At 47.2% G+C, this 13,072-nt stretch overlaps 1 long non-coding RNA gene across 1 annotated transcript in view; it reads left to right on the forward strand.

Moving 5' to 3' along the window:
• The first annotated feature begins 7,515 nt into the window (after positions 1-7,515).
• The window catches only part of LOC109316406, an 8,211-nt gene continuing 2,654 nt past the window's right edge, over positions 7,516-13,072 (forward strand). The window contains exons 1-2 of the long non-coding RNA XR_002102834.1: positions 7,516-7,768; positions 10,420-10,422. This is a non-coding gene — a long non-coding RNA (uncharacterized LOC109316406). The remainder of the gene's footprint in view (positions 7,769-10,419; positions 10,423-13,072) is intronic.

Raw genomic sequence — 13,072 nt, forward strand, 5'->3', positions numbered from 1 at the left:
CCCTTGAGGGCTCTTGCCTTGCCCACAGATTGTGCCAGGGCTGGGGCAGGGGTGGGCTCCCTTAAGTGCCTTGGTCTGCTGGCTTTGCAAGGGTTGCTCGGCAGGCCAGCAGTGGCAGTAGTCCCCCCATCCCCCAGCGGGCTTAGTTTAAAGCCCGGTGGAGCAGGTCAGCTCATGGGATAGTTAAATTTTTTTCATCACCTTTCACATAGGAAGAAACTTGTCAGGGTAGATCATACACTCATGCAATGGTTCTTTAGATTTAGGAGTACTGAGGGACAATTTGCCAAGTGGCTGGAAAAATTGTAGAACTGTAATATGTTACACATAAACATGAGCATAAGCATGGTAATACAGATATCTTGCCTAGTGAGCTTTGTTGAGAACCTAATTACACAGGGCAAACATTTCTGATTCATTTGCCAAATGGTGGATGTGGAATTTCCAGGAATGGATTCTAAAGGAACCCAAAGCTTCCCAAAGAGAGGACCTTTGGGACCTTGATATCAGAATAGTGTGTGACTGAAAAAAATCATTTGAGAAATGCAGAAACTTGGACATAGCATCCCCTCTCAAAATATAATGGGAAAAGTGTCCCATGCACAGCTAAGAATTACAGTTTAAAGATGAAATATTGCTTAGGAGATGAGAGAGAACATGAGTAGGTGGGGGTGCAGTCATCAGCCGCTCTATCAGATATATTTAACAAGGAAGCTCCAATGATTTTAAAATAGCTGGATATTCTGGGGTTGCAAAAAGGAATGCCAGGTTAAGAAATCATTTCTGTTGGGTAAAACACAGATAGGATGTAGAAAATGCAATACTTATGTTGCAAAGGAGAGCTCCCCTAAGACGGGAAGGACCCTCATACAGGAACCCTAAGCTAGATAAATTTGGAAGAAGCATTCAAAACAGGTCTATCCAACTTCTAAGCCCCTGAAGACCACACCAGCAGGGGCTGCATCAGTCACTCCACACACATACTCTTCCCTGCCCATCACTGCACCCCACAAACCCCCACCCCAGTGCTGCCTGGGCTTATATGTGCAACCCCCACAACTGCAATACATGCCTGCACAGGCACCCCTGTCACTGCTGCACTACGCAGGAATGATTCCTCCTTATCCCAGGCATAGCCCCAGACTCAGTCTCAGCTCTCCACACTGCTGAGCTGCCCTGCCCCCTAGTAGAAAGGCAGGAAGCAGCAGTGAAAGCTGGGAGCCTGGAGACTGCAGCTGGAGTGATGAGGGGAGCAGAGGTCAGGTGGGAGCATGGGGGCTGCACATTAACCCCCATTAGGACAGCCCTGATGGACAGTAGGACCAGAATGAATGAAGTGGTTTATAGGATAGACGACGGAAAGAACTGAACCGAAGAGCTCTGAAACCTGAACTTAAAGGAGACTTGGAAGTTCTTTAAGTCAGAGATGCAACATGTATCCTAAGCAAGGGGTGGAAAAAAATCTTGTAAGGGAAGGGATGCAGATCTTACTGGATGAAGAACTGCCTCAAAATGATACTACCAAAGAACTGCAAAGGAATGGAGAAAAAAAAAGGATTGATCAGTAGAGGTCTGTTCATCGGTAGAGCAGCACAATAACAAATATTGGAGAGAAGATCTAATGTAGATGCAGCAAAAAACTTATAGCCTAGAGAATATTTTTGCATAGTTTCATAGTTTTTAGGGTTGGAAGGGACCTGAGTAGATCATCTAGTCTGACCCCCTGCCATGGCAGGAAAGAGTACTGGGGTCACATGACCCCAGCAAGGTGTACATCTAACCTACTCTTAAAAACCCCCAGGGTAGAAGCCAGCACCACTTCTCTTGGAAGTTGGTTCCAGATCCTAGCCGCCCTGACAGCGAAGTAGCGCCTCCTGATATCTAGCCAAAATCTACCCTCTGCCGGCTTGTGACTGTTATTCCTGATCACTCCTGGTAGTGCTCAGGGGAACAGGGACTCCCCCAATGCCTGCTGATCCCCCCTCGCTAGTTTGTAAGGCCACTAGATGCCCCCTCAGCCTTCTCTTGTGGAGGCTGAACAGGTTCAGGTCCCGTAGCCTCTCCTCATAGGGCCTTACCTGCTGCCCCTTTATCATGCGAGTGGCCCTCCTCTGGACCCTTTCCATGTTGTCCACGTCCCTCTTGAAGTGCGGCACCCAGAACTGGACGCAGTACTCCAGCTGCCGCGTGACCAGTGCCGCATAGTGGGGGAGGATCACCTCCTTGGACCAGCTTGAGATGCATCTGTGGACGCATGACAAGTTATGGTTGGCCTTCCTGACTGCCTCCCCACACTGCCAGCCCATGTTCATCTTGGCCTCGATGATGACTCCAAGATCCTTTTCCGCTTCTGTACTGACAAGAAGAGAGTTCCCCAGCCTGTAGGTATGGTGCCAGTTGTTCCTCCCCAGGTGCATCACTTTGTACTTGTTGGTGTTGAATCCCATCCTATTCTCGTCTGCCCACCCCTGTAACCTGTCTAGGTCCAATTGTAGCCTATTTCTCCCTTCTAGCGTGCCCACATCCCCCCACATCTTAGTGTCATTGGCAAATTTGAACAGGGTGCTTTTTACCCCTTTGTCCAAGTTGCTGATGAAGTTGTTGAACAGTGCGGGTCCGAGGACTGAGCCCTGCGGAACCCCACTGCCCCCATCCCTCCAGGCAGAATATGACCCGTCCACCACTACTCTCTGGGTGCGGCCTTCCAGCCAGTTGGCGACCCAATTGACTGTGTGGGTGTCAACACCACAGTCCCCCAGTTTCTTAATGAGAATGGAGTGAGAGACAGTGTTGAAGAGCTTCCGAAAGTCCAGGAAGACGATGTCCACTGCTACCCCTGCGTCTAGTGATTTGGTGATCTGATCATAGAAGGTCACCGTGGTCTGACAGGACCTGCCACTAATGAACCCATGTTGGTTGCCCCTAAGCATGACCTCCCCTGCTGGCCCCTCATGGATATGTGCCAGAATAATTTTCTCAAAGAGCTTGCCCAGGATCGAGGTAAGACTAACTGGCCTATAGTTTCCCAGGTCCTCCTTCTTCCTGTTTTTGAAGATGGGAATCACTTTGGCCCTCTTCCAGTCCTCTGGCACCGCATCAGAGCACCACAAGTGCTCATAAAGCCATGCCAGGGGTCCTGCAATGACCTCAGCCAATTCCTTTAGTACTCTATGGTGGAGATCGTCTGGACTGGCTGACTTGAATACATCCAGTCCCTCCAGAAGTTCCCTAACTAGTTCCTCACTAACATGTTAGGTTGTTGCCATTCTCTGAGGATTAGAAAAGTTGGTTTTGGCCATATTTTTCCTTTAAAAAAATCAGTTTTTATAATATATGGAGAGAAACTTAAAAATCTCTGAATGCTCTTATTAAAGTATGGAGTCTCTCACATCTTTTGAAATAAATTAACTTCATAGATGATAATGTTTACAAAGCTGAAGCAGTGCTGACGCTTAAGAATCCAAGTTCAGCTTATTTCATCCCCCAAAAAGCTGTAAACAGCCTAAAAAAATTCTACTTCTATTGAACACGTAATGGACAATACAGGGATAGACTGCAGATATTGACATATGAGCAGTTTGCTCTAGAGAATGCCTAGCTGACTCCTGGTATGCCCTGGGAATGCAAGTAAGGAAGGCTCGCTTCCCAGGGAATATGATCCACAGCAGGGGAGAAGGTTGTCACACAGGCAGCAGGCTTGGAGTTTGTGTTATAGCCAGAGGGCTTAGTTCTTTGTTAGATGAAACTGGTGGTTTTGGTTTGGGACTATCAGGGATGGTATGGAGGTCCCAATAGTGTCAGAGGGCATGAAAGTGTCTTGAGCCCTGCCAAGGGCTAGGGGCTTGAGACACAGACCAGACTTGAGCCTTATAGTGTAATAGCCTATGGAAAGACAGTAGCCCATCATGCCAGGTAGGGCCAGGGGATCCAGCATCCAGAGCAGGGCTGAGATGGGGCCAGGGGCCCTAGACAGAGTCAAAGGAGACTTATGGCCCAAGGTAGGGTGGAGACAGGGCCAGGGGGCCCAGGACCAAAGCAACTGAGACAAGAGCTGGACCCTGGAAGCCAGGCCCACATTGGCAATGCATAGGGGATTCATGCAGGTGCGTGTACACCCCCTGGAAGTGCCAGCCATGAAACTGGAAGCGTGGACAGAAGCGTGCTTCCGGTTTCGCTGTAGGTGGTTCTGCGCTCAGTGATCGGCTGTTGGAGAACCCCTCACCCCTAGTCTACAATCGGTGCCCCCGTCAGTGATCAGCCGCTGAGGGCCCCCCTCCCGTCAGTGATCTGGTGCCCCCCAGACTTGGGAGGCACCAGTCATCCATACAGACCCTGCGCAGTGGGCTGGGGATAGAAGGCCCAGCAAGAGAAAAGGGGTGCAAGTCAAGAAGGTTGAGACCCTAACAAGGCAGTTATTGTACAGTAGTACTTGTGATGCATGGGCATAGCTGTAGGGCTACTTGGAAGCTGCTTAAGGCTACAGGTGCCCTTGGGGACACAGACAGGTTGGGGGGGGTCATTTAGCCCAAGAGGGCAGAACAGACCAGGAGGGTCTGCTGAAGAACTGGGGTTTGCTCTAGGACCCTTAGGTAGCCTCTCTTCTCTTCTGTTTCTTTGACCATGGGATGTTGTTCCAAGAAGGATTGCTAGGAAGAGACGAGGTCCACCTGACGAAGAGAGGGAAGACCATCTTTGAAGACTGGCTCACTAACCTAGTGAGGAGGGCTTTAAATTAGGTTTTCAGTGGGGTGGAGAACAAAGCCCTGAAGTAAGTGGGGGAAGCAGGAGACTTGGAGGAAGCAGAAGTAGGAGGGGGCAACAGAGAAGCCTCATTCTTCCTGACAAATCAGGGCAAATGGCTAGTTACCTCCAGTTTCATAGTAGCTAGGGTCAGGAGGGACCTGAACAGATCATCTAGCCTGACCCCCTGCCACAGGCAGGAATGAATGTGGGGATCACAAGACCCCAGACAGGTGATCATTCAACCTCCTCTTGAATTTGCCCAAGGTAGGGGCGAGGACCACTTCCCTGGGAAGTTGGTTCTAGATTTTGGCTACCCTAACTGTAAAATATTTGCTTCTGATCTCTAACCTAAACCTATTCTCCATCAGCTTATTACCATTGTTCCTTGTCACCCCAGGTGGTGTTGGAGATCAACCTATTTGCTGTTGATCTCTCCTGATGAGTTTGTAGGCAGCCACCAGGTCCCCCCTCAGCCTCCTCTTGCTGAGGCTGAATAGGTTCAGGTCCCTCAGTCTCTCCTCATAGGGCCTGTCCTGCTGCCCTCTCACCAAGCGGGTGGCCCTCCTCTGAACCCTCTCCAGGCTGGCCACATCCCTTTTGAAGTGCGGCACCCAGTACTGGACGCAGTACTCCAACTGCGGCCTGACCAAAGTCGGATAGAGGGGGAGGATCACCTCTCTGGACCGGCTTGAGATGCACCTTTGGATGCATGACAAGGTAGGGCTGGCTTGGCTGGCTGCGGTCTGGTTCATGTTCATCTTGGAGTCAATAATGACTCCAAGATCCCTTTCTGCCTCTGCTTTCAAGGAGGGAACTCCCCAGCCTGTATGTATGCTGTGGATTCCTTCTCCCAAGGTGCAGCACCCTGCATTTGTCTGTGTTGAACCCCATTCTATTCTCATCTACCCACTTTTGTAGCCTGTCTAAATCTGTTTGTAGCCTCTCTCTCCCTTCAAGTGTGTCCACCTCACCCCACATCTTAGTGTCATCAGCAAACTTGGACAGCGTGCTTTCCACCCCCTTGTGCAAGTCACCGATGAAGATGTTAAACAGTGCGGGCTCGAGGACAGAGCCCTGGGGGACCCCACTGCTCACAACCCATCCACCTCTACTCTCTGGGTGCGTCCCATCAGCCAATTTTTTACCCATCCAACTGTGCAGGCATCAATGCCACAGTCACTTAATTTATTGATGAGGATAGGGTGAGAGACAGTGGCAAAAGCCTTCCGGAAGTCCAGGAAGACTACGTCCACGGTACACCATCATCCAAGGATTTAGTTACTTGGTCATAATAGGCAATCAGGTTGGTCAGGCAGGACCTGCCTTTGATGAACCCATGCTGATTGCCCCTGAGCGTGATCTCCCCTGCAGGCCCCCCACAGATGTGCTCCTTGATGATTCTTTCCAAGATCTTCCTGAGCACCGAGGTGAGGCTTACAGCCCTATAGTTACTTGAGTCCTCCTTCTTCCCTTGTACAGTGTCTGTACACAAATGCGGGGAGCATGGGGAAACAAGCAGGAAGAACTGGAAGTCCTTGAACAGTCACAGAACTATGATGTGATTGGAATAATAGAGGTTTAGTGGGATAATTTACATGACTGGAGCGCTGTCATGGATGGGTATATACGGTTCAGGAAGGACAGGCAGAGAAGAAGAGGAGGAGGAGTTGTGTTGTATATAAGAGCCATATGACTGCTCAGAGCTCCAGTATGAAACTGGAAATAGGCCTGTCAAAAGTCTCTGGGTTAAGGTTAGAGGGGAGATCAACAAGGGTGATGTTGTGGTGGGTGTGTGCCCAGGAGGATGAGATAGATGAGGCTTTCTTCAGACAACTTGCAGAAGTTTTCAGATCACAGGCCCTGGTTCTCATGGGGGACTTCAATCACCCTGACATCTATTGGGAGGGCAATACAGCAGTGCACAGGCAACCCAGGAAGTTTTTGGAGAGTGTTGGAGACAACTTTGTGGTGCAAGTGCTGGAGAGACCAAGTGCTCTTCTTGACCTACTACTCCCAAACAGGGAGGAATTGGTGGGGGGTGTAGAAGTGGCAAGTTGGGCAGCAGTGGTCACAAAATGATTTGAGTTCAGGTTTCTGACAAAAGGAAGAAAGGAGAACAGTAGAGTAAGGACCCTGGACTTCAGAAAAGCAGACTTTGACTTGCTAAGGGAAGTGATGGACAGGATCCCCTGGGAAGCCAGTATGAGGGGGAAAGGAGTCCAGGAGAGTTGGTTGTAGTTGAAAGAAACCTTACTGAGGGCACAGAAACAAACCATCCTGATGTGCAGGAAGAATAGCAAATGTGGCAAGTGACCAGCTTGGCTTAGCAAAGAACTCTTCAGTGAGCTTAAACACAAAAAGGAGGCTTACTAGAAGTGGACGTTTGGACAAACAACCAGGGAGCAGTACAAGAGACTTGCTCAGGCATGCAGGGATGGAGTCAGGAAGGCCAAAGTGCAATTGGAGTTGCAGCTAGCAAGGGATGTAAAGGGTAACAAGAAGGGTTTTTGCAAGTATGTCAGTAACAAGAGGACAGTTAGGGAAAGTGTGGGTCCCTTACTGATTTTTTTAAATTTTTTTAAATTAAAATATATTTCTATATAGAGTTTTATTTATGTGTATGTATGTGTATGTGTATTTGTGTGTGTGTGTGTGTGTGTGTATATGTACATGTGTGTGTGGGGGTGTGGGGGTGTATGCATTATATATATAATACACAAACATGACATCCTCTATCATAAGCTTTCCATCACAGATCCTAAAACCACGTTAAGAAACCCACACTTCCTGTTACAATAAATGCACCTACTCCCCCATCCCTCCACCCTCACCTACCCAAATCACAGTCCTTTAGTCCAAACCCCAATTTGGGGTTTACATTCTCAGTTCATTCACTGTTCTTGTCACTGTTGATGTTGCTGTCACCTCTGCTGCTGCTGATCCTGTTGTAGTTCTTCTTGCTGTCTCCAGGTCCAGTTGCATCTCTGTCCTCTTTGTTCTCTCTGTCCACTTCCCCTCCCAGGGGGTTTTTGAACAACCCACGCCAGGTGATGCTTTTCCAGATTAAGTAGGCTGTGTCTTCTCCATCCTCACTCACTGATTACTGAATGGGGGAGGCACGTGACGGATGATGAGGAAAAGGCTGAAGAGTTCAATGCCTTTTTTACCTTGGTCTTCACAGGCAAGGTCAGCTCCTAAACTACTTTGGGGAGGAGTGAGCAGCCCTCAGTGGTGAAAGAAAAGGTTAGGGACTATTTAGAAAAGACTGACATGTACATGTTCATAGGACTGGATGCAGCGGATGTGAGGGTGCTTGAGGGAGTTGGCCAATGTGGTTGCTGGCCATTATTTTTGAAAACTCGTAGCAATCGGGGACTTTTTTGGGAGATTGGAAAAGGGCAAAAATAGTGCCCATCCTTAAGAAAAGGAAGGAGGATCCAAGGAACTACAGACCAGTCAGCCTCAGAAAAATCATGGATCAAGTCCTCAGAGAATGCATTTCTGAGCACTTGGAGGAGAAGGTGATTAGGAACAGTCAGCATGGATTCACTCTGGATTACCACTCTGAAGCAATTAATACAAAAGCAGGGCTGGAAGGAACCTCAGGAGGTCATTTAGTCCCACCCCTTGCTCAAGGCAGGATCATTCCTAGAAGATAAGAGTGTGTCAAACCTATTCTTAAAACAACACAAACAACCCTGTCACACAGCTATCAGGTGTATTGTCCCAAAACATCAAGAATACCCTAACATGCTACAGGTAAAGCAGGAGGATAAGGACACTGTTCATGTTCTGCTGCCACAAGGTGACATAAAATACACTCAAGAGATCCAAGGAAGGACCATGCCCCCGCTGCAGAGGAAGACAAAAACCCTACAGTCCATGCAAATCTGACTGTAAAACATATTGATCTGGTATACTATACATGATTTACTGGTAGGCTTTTCTATGTCATTTATCACAGTCTGAGCTCCTAAAAATGCTAATGAAATTTTGGTTGACATCTTTGGAGGGACATTCTAGCCCCTCTTTACAACTGGGGAAGGTGGCGCGTAGAGTAATTGGTTACAAAATTTGCTCGAAATCACAACTGTGGCAGAGTCAGGAACAGAATCCAGGAACCTAGAGTCCCTGAGACAGGGCAGGACTTTTTTTCTCCCTTTAGCTCCCCCTACTGATTAAAAGTAACACTGCCTCTTTTTGCTGCCTCTTCCTTTTTCCATCCTTTTTAGCAGGGGTTCACGGCGATTCTCCTCCCTCGCAAGTAGCTCAGCAATACTAGAATGCCTTTCATTATGGGCCAAGTTCAAGGCAGAAATGGGTAGATTCTCTCCCTGATTTACAGGACAGGGAGTGTGGGAGTGATCTTGCCCTCACTGCCCAGCAAATGGAGATTTAGAGTTGTACTGTGAATGGGAAAACCCACAGAGGGACCAATTTGGGTCAGAAAATACATACATTCAAGATAAGATACTCTGACCCTATATATTCAGAGAAAAATCACTTCACCCTCCACCAAAATGCAGCTAGTGCTGCTGTGGAATGTGGCATCTATTCAATAGCACACAGGAACAGGACACAAAAACGTAGTGCAGGCAGCAGATACTGAGCTAAAGGTTAAATTAGGCATATGAACGATGTACTGCTGCAAATACACTTGCAGCAGCTTGGTTGATGAGCTCCACGTCAAATGCTTTACCACAAGCCTGACAAGACTTAATATGGATGCTGCATGTACTCAATCTGAAATGATGGATAGGTCACTGCTACTGTTGGACTTACCAGCGAGCCTTTAATGTGCTTACTCTGAAACAATTTAAAGCAGGGATTTTCTGCCTTTTTTTGACAAGTGTACCTTTTCTGCCTCAGAGTTTCAGCTCATGTACTCCTTCATATTTTTGTCTTGCTTTTAAGCAGTGGGTGGGGGGAGGGGAGCAGATTGAGGCCCCCATGGTGAGGGAAGGAGTGGAGCTGGGGCAGGCACTGCCCAGCTGGTGTGGAGCTGAGAGCAGTCTGTCTGGGGGCCGTGGGGGGGTGGGGGTGGCTCCCACTGCTGCATGCAACCTGAGGCCCAGGAGACATGTGCCCCCCAGAGCTGCGCATGGGGTAGAGGCAGCTGCTGCTGTAGGCTGGACTCTGCACCCTGCTGCCTCTGCCCCAAGAGCCACGCATCACCATGCGCCTGCTGCTGCCGGATGCGCAGGGGATGGGGACAGGGACAGACACCCCCCCCCCAGCAAGTAAGTGTATGTGGGATGAAGGCATGGGGAGGGGGCGGGGAGTGTGTTGCTGTGCCTGCTCCCAGAAGTAGAGCTGGGGAGGGGGCCAAGGGCAGCAATGCCCCTCTGCGGGCTGCAGAGGTGCTGCTTGGTCAGCCAGCCAGGGGGAGGGAGGTCGCACATGGCAGCTGCATCTGCTACCACCACAGCACTGCACCACACACTTTTCCCATGGCCAGTTGCACATGTGGCTCTGTCGGCTGACTGGGCATGAGGCCCATTAGCAATTGTGTGCCGCCTACACGGCCGGGTGTGGGAAAGCCGCATAGGCCATGGGACGGTGGCAGCAGTGGACAGCAGAGGGTGCAAACCACCCCCAGCTGGCCAGCTGGTGTCATTGCCTTCCCCCGCTGGTCCTGCTCCTGGGAGCAGGCACAGAAAGCAAGCTGAGGTGGAGGGGGTGGAGGTGCTGTGGTGTGCTGTGTGGGGCTGTCGGTACCCACTGCACCTTTCTCCCTCTCCCTCCCCCTGGGTAAGAAGCAAAGTATGGGAACGGGCCGGGGGAGACACTGCCACCATGTCCCAGGGCATGCTCCATCCTCACCTGCATGTTCCCCCTATGACCTAAATACCCCTGGGGTACATGTACCCCTGGTTGACAACCCCTGATCTAAAGGACAGTATTCTCTACCTATGACAGTAAATCATAAATGTTAAGATATCATGACATAACTTGAGTGCTCAGGTACATACAAATGCTCTAAATAATTAATCACATTTTTATCTGCAAATTCACAGAATCAATTATCACTTGCCTCTAACATTCATGGCAAACAGCCTATAATACATTTCACTAAGTTTTTAAACCACGTAGGTAGACCATAAGCCTGGAATTTGACAGTCATGCATTCTTTCTCTCATATAAAAATATGGTGCACTCAAAAGAGTATTTAGTATTGCTTTCCCTGTTTTAATTCACCTGACATGGCATCCCCTTTATTCAAGGCATGATTTTCTAGTTCTACTCTGTCAACATCCTGTTACCATTCTAATATCAGTAGTTGTTGGACTGTGTCTTGCTGAGATTTTCTAGTGTCAGTACAGCTTGGTCTTAATTTACACTTCATCTGTATTTTAAAGCCAACCTTCAAATTGTTATTTTACAGAATTTTAAGAGAATTAGGCATCTATCATAATTTTCAGGAGAGTAAATTAGCTGGTCTGTCAACATCATTTCTAAATTCCAGCCAGTTGGGTATTTCAGTTAGGCAAGTTGGAAAGTGTTATAGTTTGTAGCTAAAAAGCTTGATGGACTTCATGAAGAAAAATATTCAAAAAATGATGTTCCAAGACAATCCTACACTTGTTTTTGTAGGTCACATTTCTTTACCATGTTTGCCACCAAGCAACTCAAATTTTAGATAATTTTTTTTTAAAAGATATCTAGTGTAATATGTCAGAAAATGGCTCGCTAACTTTTTCATAGAGATGTGCCAGTTTTGATTAAATTTTCATTGGGAAAGATTCTTCATGTGCAGGTTAGTATTTCTCTTAAAACAGAAATATTATTTACTTCACAGCTTGATGGCTGGGCGTTTACTGAAATGTGAAAGACCCAAAGGCTGTTTCTTTCTTGCCCATTCAACAGGGTTCATGGAACTGTCTCCACCAAGAAATACTGATAGAAAACCAGCACAAATAGACTCATGATCAGGTCACTCCTCTTTGGGAAACAGGTTCAAGTCCAGGTCTAAAATCAGGCAGGGAAGGGACTTCGACCCCAGGTTATTTACTGTTCCGAGAGGAGTTCTTTTCTTTGCAGGAAGGGGGGGGGGGGCAGGACTTCAGAAAGGTCTCTGCTTTTTCTAAACATAAAATTATTTTTTTTAATTTAAATTTGTAGATGCAACAGCTATTTCCTGCCTAGCTTTAAATTACAGTATCTTGTTATCCTATGCTGTACTACTGTGACCCAAAGAAAATAGAGTAAGACCTCAGAAGCCACCTAGAAGTGAGAAGGGCTCCCTCAAGCTAGATGCTGTACTACCAGAGTTAAAAAGTGCAGACTGTAAATGCTGCAGGCAGGAATTTACAATATTAAAGAGATGGAGGGTAGAAAGTACAAAGCACAGAAGAGAAAGTTAGCTGTCCAGAATACACAGCATTTCAGTGGTAAAACTAGAATAGCTGCTGCTCAGCCTCAGCTGATGATAACCCCCATTTTCTGGGTGACACTGCTTGCATTTTTGATAGCTGCTTGCGAGCGGCAGGGGAAAAGTCAACACTTTGTTAAAAGACTAGACAATATTTACCATACCGGCAATGGATGCCTACCTACAAAATGTATGAATACACAAAACTTTAGCAAACAATATACTTGCTTTGAAATAAAGCAGGCAAACTTTCCACATCAGTCTGTCAAATGCAAGACAAGATACATTCCAGACTCCACTCCTCACTATGTAATACAGAAAAAACAGACAAGCACTGCACTCTCTCACTTTATGAGAGTAAAATAGGGCAAAATGTTCTCTTAGAAGTGTCATTTAACAAACAAGTAAACAGACAAACCCACACATGGCCACCAAATAGAAAAAGTACCTCTTTATTTAAGGTATGACAAGTGTATTTACAGTATTCATTTTCTCAAGATCCATTTGTGTGACTTTTAAAGCAGCATTTACAAATTACATTTAAAAAGGGGGAAACGTTTCAAATATTTTTCTGTTACAGACGGTATTTTGCAATGACAGAAATACTTAAGGCAAATTAGTTAGACCTTTTCTGCCAGCCATGCTCACTTGGCAAAACTAAATTTTGTCTGTAAGACAACGTTATCTTGAGGGATACAGATTATGCTAAACGGTACACACAATGTTGTTCCCTCTTATTTTAGTACATGGCGTCAGTCTGACACATGACAAGGAATGAGTGATGCTGCCAATCATCCACATGAGCAATGCTGACATTTGATTTAAAGCAATGAAATAAACTTCAATGGAGGTGAATTACACAGACCTCTCAATTTTGTCAAATGGCTAAGAAATTACAGCACAGCAAGACATAACCACATCTTAGAAAGACTGTCCAAAGCTCGTGTGTGTGTGTGT

The sequence above is a fragment of the Crocodylus porosus genome, unplaced genomic scaffold, assembly GCF_001723895.1.
Source record: "Crocodylus porosus isolate Cpor-Errol unplaced genomic scaffold, CroPor_comp1, whole genome shotgun sequence".
In the NCBI taxonomy this organism is placed as follows: domain Eukaryota; kingdom Metazoa; phylum Chordata; order Crocodylia; family Crocodylidae; genus Crocodylus; species Crocodylus porosus.